The sequence below is a fragment of the Quercus lobata genome, chromosome 2 (assembly GCF_001633185.2).
Source record: "Quercus lobata isolate SW786 chromosome 2, ValleyOak3.0 Primary Assembly, whole genome shotgun sequence".
NCBI classification, from domain to species: Eukaryota; Viridiplantae; Streptophyta; class Magnoliopsida; order Fagales; family Fagaceae; genus Quercus; species Quercus lobata.
In genome coordinates, this window is record NC_044905.1 from 101,729,925 (window position 1) to 101,737,880 (window position 7,956).

Consider the following 7,956-nt stretch of genomic DNA (forward strand, 5'->3'; position numbering starts at 1 on the left):
AAAAAAAAAAAAAAAAACAAAACAAAACAAAACCTGAAAATGAACTGAGGTTTATGGGCAAAGCTATCAAACTGTAGTGGGTAAGCTTGTGTTTTAGATATATATAATCAATATTTCGTTTTTTAAAAATGGTATATATAATCAATTATGTCTTGGTCTTATTTTCAATGTTATCTATGATAATAATCTTGTGCTTGTGGCAAGATGTATTAATCCTGTTTATGGCCTTGTCAACTGGTTGACATATTCTCAAAATCACAACCTCCACATAAGGAAAGGAAGCACAAATTGTTGGGTAAAACAAGCACAAATTTAATGGAAGAGATGGTGAATAATAGCATATTTGGACTGTATTATAGAGAAGAAATTGCATTGTTGGTAATAGTACCAGAGGAGGGGTCTAAAGGATTGTAGTGTGAACTTTAGGTATAATATTTTTAGGATTTTAGTTTCCTATGAATTTTCTACCCTTATGTAATATATTAACTTGTTCTTTTTATTAAAAGAAGAAGGGGGTATGGGATTGGAGGAATCCAATATCAATGTAATACAATAATTGGTTATGTTAATTAATAGAAGAAGAAATAGGATCAGGAGATATTTTTCGATTTTTTATCTTTTATTTTTATGATGCACCAAACCGTTAAATATAGCACTTGGACTTCACTATAAAAAATAATAATAATCATGAATACCTAATTTCTGTAATGTCTGCGCAATATTTTTATACTCATAAATTTTGTATAAAAAAAAAATCTAAAATTATAATCAATTTTAATTACTATAGATTGATATAGTAATGAATATGCTAATCAATTTTACTAAAATTATTCTTTATTCTAGTCTTTTCTGGAGGGTTTATTGCAGGCAAATTGAGTGCCTTTCTGTGTTGATTCTTCCTCTATTTATAGAAGGAGGAGCTCAAAGACTTGGAGTTCAAACAAGGCTCTTCCATTTCAAAGTTATTTAATTCAGATTTGTCCATTAAAGTTCAAAATGATAAGATAGAAGTGCAAATTGGAAAACTAAACAAAAAAGTTAATTTTGGGCATTCAAAGGCTAAAGTGCTGATCTATAGAGGAACCTTGCACATAGAAACTAAGGATTGATTAGTTGTGGTTTTGTCCTACAAGTAATGGTTTCTGCTTCAAATGCACTGACTTTGAAGCTATGAATTCAATTCTGTGAAGGCCTTCTTGGCACTTTCAGAACAAGCACTTTAGTGTTGAAGAAATGGCATCCAGCTATGACCTTATCCAAGGAAGAGCTGTGCAAAATCCTATTTGGCTTTAGCTTTAATAAAACCTTCAAAGTACTGAAATGAAACACGGCCTAGTTACATAGCTCTTCCTGTTGGTTAGCCATTACATGCTGATACAATTTCTGAGTCCAAGTCTCCAAGAAAATGATCAACGTTGCCAGAATTCGTATAGATGATCTTACTCAGATTACTATTGTCATCAATACACAGAATAGTGAAGAGGTTGAAAGGTTGGCACTGGCACCAGTCAGTCAAAGTTGGAAACAATTTGGCCTTCTCAAAGCAGGCACTACCACAGTAGCTTCTACTGTGGGAGAATTTAGTTCTTGTATTTACTGGTATTGATGAGATACTCTGGCTAATTCATGACCAAAAAATTATTATGAGCCTATCTGCTTAACTTTTTCTAGGTATTTTTGTGTCTGCTGCCATGATGTTTTTCATGTTATCTTTGTAAACAATCTTCATTTGACCTTTTATTGTGTCGCATCTTCTGCTTCAATTACGGTCTAAAAGTACATCTGTAACTTTCTTTTACTTTTTATTTCATGTCTTTAGTAATATTAGATGGGGAAATGTGAGGAGTCATTTTACTCAGTTGTATTTTTGCAGTAGAACAAAATGTATAAAACACTAAAAATGCCTCAGAAATCATGAATAGAAAAATATTGATGGTTCAAAATTTCTGTTGCCATCATGATGAAGGGGATAAACTCATAAAAGATGAGTGTTAAAAAAAAAAAAAAAAACCTTAGTTTATCTATTAGAAAGTGACGACTGACGACCATACAAGCCAAGGGACTGCCTCAAAAATTGTTTGAAATATTGTATTTATAACACACAAGCTGACATTCAAATGAAGATAGAAGTTTATACTCTTTGAACAAAGTTTCTCTCCAAACTAGTTTAGAGAGAAACCCTTCAAACTTAACATATATTTTTATATTGACTGTGAAATTTAAAAATCTAATCGTTGGATTGCATGTTCTTATTATATCCTTCATGTTTGCAAAATTTCAAGAAAATCAAAAATCAATTGCTATAACATCAAACAAATGTTAAAATTTCAAGTTTTTGTAATCTAAAATTGTGTATAAAAAATAAGTTCATTGATCGAAAAGTAAATAACATCCGAATTGAACGAAACTTGACATACATATTAAGAACATAAGGAACATGAAATTCAACGGTTAGATTTTCAAAATTTACACCCCAAAAAAGAGATATATGATAAGTTTGAAGGGTGTCTCTCCAAACTAGTTTAGAGAGAAACTTTGTTCTTATTCAAATGAAGAAATGGAATATAGCTATGAGCCTATGACCTTATCCAAGAAAAGAGCTATGCAAAATTCTATTTGGCTTTAGCTTTAATTAAACCTTGAAAGTATTGAAATGAAATACGGCCTAGTTACATAGCTCTTGCTATTGGTAAGCCATTACATGCTGATACAATTTATGAGTCCAAACAAGTCACCAAGAACAGAATAAGCTTTGCCAGAATTTGTATAGATGATCTTACTCAGATTACTACTGTCCTCAATTCACAGAATAGTGAAGAGGTTAAAAGGTTTGCACCAGTCAGTCAAGTTTAAAAGTAATCTGGGCTTCTCAAAGCAGACAGTAGCTTCTACTGAGGCAGAAACTAGTTCTTGTGTATACTGGTATTGATGAGGTACTCTGGCTAATCCATGACTAAAATTTTTTTATTATTTTATCTGGTTTACTTTTTCTAGGTGTATTTGTATCTCTTACTTTTTCATTTGACCTTTTATTTTGTCTCATCATCTGCTTCAATTACGGTCTAAAATTTCTCCACCTGTAACTTTCTTTGCTTTTTAGTGCATGTCTTTAGTAATCTTAGATGGGGAAATGTGAGCATGACTCTTTTTGTTTAGTTGTAAACGTTCAGGAAAAAAAATGTATAGAACACTAAAATGCCTCAGAAATCATGAATAGAAAAATATTGATGGTTCAAATGTTGTTGCCATCATGATGACGGGGATAAAAGATTGGTACAAAAATGAACTTCTAATTTAGTTTTTCTATTAGAAAGTGACGATCATACAAGCTGAGGAGCCGGCTCAAAAATTGTTGGGATATTGTATCTATAAGTTTATAACACACAAGCTGACATTCAAATGAAGATAGAAGTTTTACTTCTTTATTCTCTTAAAAATTGTTTATTTGCCATACCACCCAAACTAAACATATTCCATTAATGTCAAACAGACACTCAAAACTAAGTATTACATCCTATTGACCACATGTCTCCATAAGAAAGGGAAAACGAGGAGTAACATTTAAATACAAATCATTCTTTCTCCTACAGGTTGATCCAAAATTCTCAGTCATGTCAAGTTCTTCTGGTTTGACTTCATTTGGTAGTTTCCAGTCAAAGTGGTATAGCAATTGAGCAAGTGCAAGTTCAATAATTGCACTAGCAAATGTTATGCCTGGACACATCCTTCTTCCAGCCCCAAATGGAAGGAATTCAAAGTCATTCCCTTTAAAATCAACAGAAGAACCATGAAACCTCTCTGGCTGAAAGCAATCAACATTAACCCAATAATCTGGATCTCTCCCTATAGCCCACAAATTGACAATAACTTTGGTTTTAGTAGGTATGTCATAGCCATTGATTTCACATCTCTCCCTACATTCCCTTGGGATTAAGGTTCCAGGTGGATGTAATCGTAAAGTTTCTTTAACAACTAATTTCACATAATCTAACTTCTGAGTGTCTATATATTCAATTTTTCTCTTTCCTTCAATGACCTTGCACACTTCAGCTTGTGCCTTCTCCATTACCTTTGGGTTTCTAAGCAACTCTGACATTGCCCATTCTAAGGTTGTTGCTGTAGTCTCACCCCCTGCAAGGTAGATTTCCTGAAAAATATTTGAACTAACTTTTAAGTCATATAAATCTTATTAGTAGTTGAAAAACACTTACTATTGCAAGAGTCTATTAAGTCATTCCGAAGTGACAGCTTTGATGTGCTTGGTTGTGATCCCAAATTTGAGGTCACTCGACTCCTGAAGTTTCAGGAGCACATCGATAAGATATTCCTTGCATGAAGAGTCATTGGTGGTGCTAGTGGTTATCATTTCATCTTATGATCATCAATTATATCCTCAAGAATTTTGTCCCTCTTTTGGTCAAGTCTTTTCAAGGCAGTCTTCATCCCATTGATTGAGGCAATAAATTTAAGTGAGGGATACAAATCCGGCACAATAAAACCTGTAGCAAGCACCATTATCTCCTTAACCAGAGATATGAACTCATCTTGGGCTTTGCACTTTTCTCCAAATGCAGCTCTAGAAGTTACAGTATTTGTCAAGTCGAATAAATGCTTGCTGAGATTGATGGAAAGCCCGTTGGACAAAGAAAGAGTTTCAATAAGATTCCATACCTCTTCTTCTCTTACTGACCTAAATGAGTGAACTCGCTGAGCAGATAGAAGTTCCAAAACACAAATTTTTCTCATTTGTCTCCAGCAATCACCATAGGGAGAGCCAAGAATGCCTGAATAAGCATATGAGAGAAATTCACCCACAAAAAAGTCAGGCCTTTGTGCAAAACAAAGTTCATGTGTTTTCAATACCTCTCTTGCTGCTTTTGGTGATGAAATGATCACCGCTGATACCTCACCCAACTGTAGCTGCATAACAGGTCCATGTTTCTTTGCTAAATCTCTCAAAGAATAATGAGGTAATGATCCTGAGGTAATCAACTGATGCAAGTTCCCTATAAGAGGAAGCTTCCACGGCCCTGGTGGCGACTTCAGGATGGTACCCCGGGCTTTATTTCTCTTCCAATATGCCACCAGTACCAAAAGGAAGAAGGAACAGGTAAGGATTGAAGTAAAAGACAGTAACTGGAACATTATGGACATTGAAGAGACTCTTACAAATTTGTGAACTCTAGATAGGTTTCTGGTGTAATTTAAGTACTCTTTTATAGAAATATCATACACTTAAAACAATTTTTTAAGCATCTAATGATGTCATCCCATAATCATTAGCATTTTAAAAGCTACTGTGCGAATGTGACTTGGTAGTAGGAGTTCTTTTATTGCTTCACATGATGCTTGATAGGAATTGAATAGTTTAAGTAGTGACACTTCAATGAATGTGTTAAGCCCACAACGATAGCATCATTAAGACTCCAGTAGTACATGTTGTGATAGGCCACAAACTGAATGACCATTTGTGATAGAAATTAATTAATTAATTAGCCAAGTTATTAATTAATCAATTTATCATGCAAACGCGTGGTAGCACAAACAAATCACCAATAAACTAATTATGCAGTAAAAAATAAATAACACGGTGATTTGTTTACGAATAGAGAAAACCTAACGGCAAAAACCCCACCGGATGATTTTCAGGTCACCACTCTCGAAACTCCACTATTATCACAACAAGCGGTTACAAGTAAAGGAATCCAAGTACCTTACCAACCTACAGTTGAACTCTTACCCCAATACCTAATTAGACTTGTTCTGTAATGACAGTTCCCCTTTCAAATGCACGACTCCCAGTACGTGATTAACCAATTGCGAGAATCCCAGTACGCGACTTCAATCACCAACTAAGAAGGTTGTTGGTTGCAAAGTTCTTCAGTTCATCCACACGATGAAGATCAAGAAGATACTTGATCACAAAACCCTACGGTGCACATACACAGCAACTTCTTAAAGAGAAAGAAATGAACTAGGGTAAGAACTTCGTCTCTGGTCACAATTTGCTTGAACAGAGTTTGCTCAAAACTTGTGCAACTTGAAAACATTTTGACGACCCTTAAACTGATCCTTTTATATGTCTAGGGTTAGGAGAAAAGAAAGCCCAAAGACACATTCACGAATCCCAAGAAAATCATATTGGAATTCTGAAAATCTTAAATCTCGACAGATAGCAGCTGTCGAGCAGCTGTCGAGCACACCGAATGTAGAACAACTTCCTTAAGCTCAATAGATGCAGCTGTCGAGCCAGCTGTCGAGCTTTAATGATTTTGCACTCTGAACTTGTTTTTTTGAACAGACTTGAAGGTTTCAATACTTGATCTTGAAACAAGATTTTTTGAAATATTTAAAGACATCCTAAATCTACCAAAATACAAGTAAAGTGCGTTTTGTCAAAGGATAAGCCAATTACATAAAATCATGACATATGTTCTTAAAACATGAAACACATATGTCCTAACACGTTGTATTATCCTTACTGTCACGTGACGTGAGGTTGATGAGTCCACACCAGAAACTTCTTTTTGTTGTTTAGCCAAAAATAAAGAGAAAGTGATTTCATATTATAACTCGCAAGTAAGATCAAAGAAAAAGGAAAAGAAATTGATTTGATATATAACCTAACGTAGAAGAGACCTGGACAACCTTCAATTATTCATCTACTTGTAGCCAATTTATCTTGAGGGCTTAACTTTTTTTTTTTTTTTGCTAAATCTTGAGGGTTAACTTAATAGTTATCTTTTTCTATAAGTTAGAGTAATCTATATATTACTAAAAGCTGAAGTGTAGCGTTTAATGCTGCTGCTCTCATGTTGCGCCACATCAGCTGCCACATCATTCTTTTTTTTTTTAAATATAATTTGTCCTACAATTTTAAAATAGTTTTTACAATTTTCAACCCATAAATGTAGCCTACTACTTATTTATTTACTTCCACTATCACCCTATAATAAATCCAGCCCACTACTTATTTATTTACTTCCACTATCACCCTATAATAAATCTATATAATTAATCCAGCTCATCTCTTATTTATTTAGTTCCACAATCAAGCCCAACCCAAAGCCTTTTCAGTTCAGCTTTAGAGTTTTATGTGAGCATTTTCAACTTAAAAACAAAAAAAAACAAAAAACAAAAAACAAAAAAACCAAAAAAAAAAAAACAAAATAAACAAAACGTTGAAACCTTTCAAGCTTTAGGGTTTTTTTTTTTTTTCCAATTTTCTTAATTGTTTTTAACATTTATTTTTTTAATATTTATACTTCTCCAACCTTTCTCTCTCTCTTACCATTTCATCTTCCCACTACTTCAATCTTTCTCTCTCCCTTACCTTTTCATCTCCCCACTACCCTCTACATTAATATCATTCTTCCTCTTTCTTTTCATCCTCCTTTATTTTTGTCTCTTCTTATTCACACTCTCTTACTATAAATTTGTCACTATCTCTTCTATTCTATGCATAGTTTTCCCTCACAAAAAAAGGGTCCTCTCTCTCTCTCTCTCTCTAAATTTTTTGGTGGATTTTTTTATTTTTCTTGCATCTCTACTTTAGGTTGATAATTTTTTATATTCTTTAAAACTCTATTTTGGGTTAATGTGATTTAGTTTTGTTTTTAAAATTGTGATTTAGTTTTTTTTTTTTAAATTGTTGTTGTTGTTTTTTTTTTTTTCATTTTTTTTTCTCTTTGATTGTTAAATGTTATTCTATTGCGTTATAAAGAATTAAATATAGCATATAAAAATATAATATTATTCTATTACATAGCATGATTTGGATAATTTGGTATTTATTCGGTTACATAGCATGATTTTTTATAGTGCTCAATTTAGATGTTAAACTATGAGACTTTACTAATTTTTGTTTATTTTCTAATCCTTTGTGGTGGACAAAGACTCATAATAGTTGTTTTAGAAGTTAAGGTAGTTAATTTCGTACTGTACCGGCCAGTACAG

At 33.2% G+C, this 7,956-nt stretch overlaps 1 pseudogene; it reads right to left on the minus strand.

Moving 5' to 3' along the window:
• Window positions 1-3,443: 3,443 nt before the first annotated feature.
• On the minus strand, window positions 3,444-5,432 carry LOC115964610 (annotated as a pseudogene).
• Between the last annotated feature and the right edge of the window lie 2,524 nt (window positions 5,433-7,956).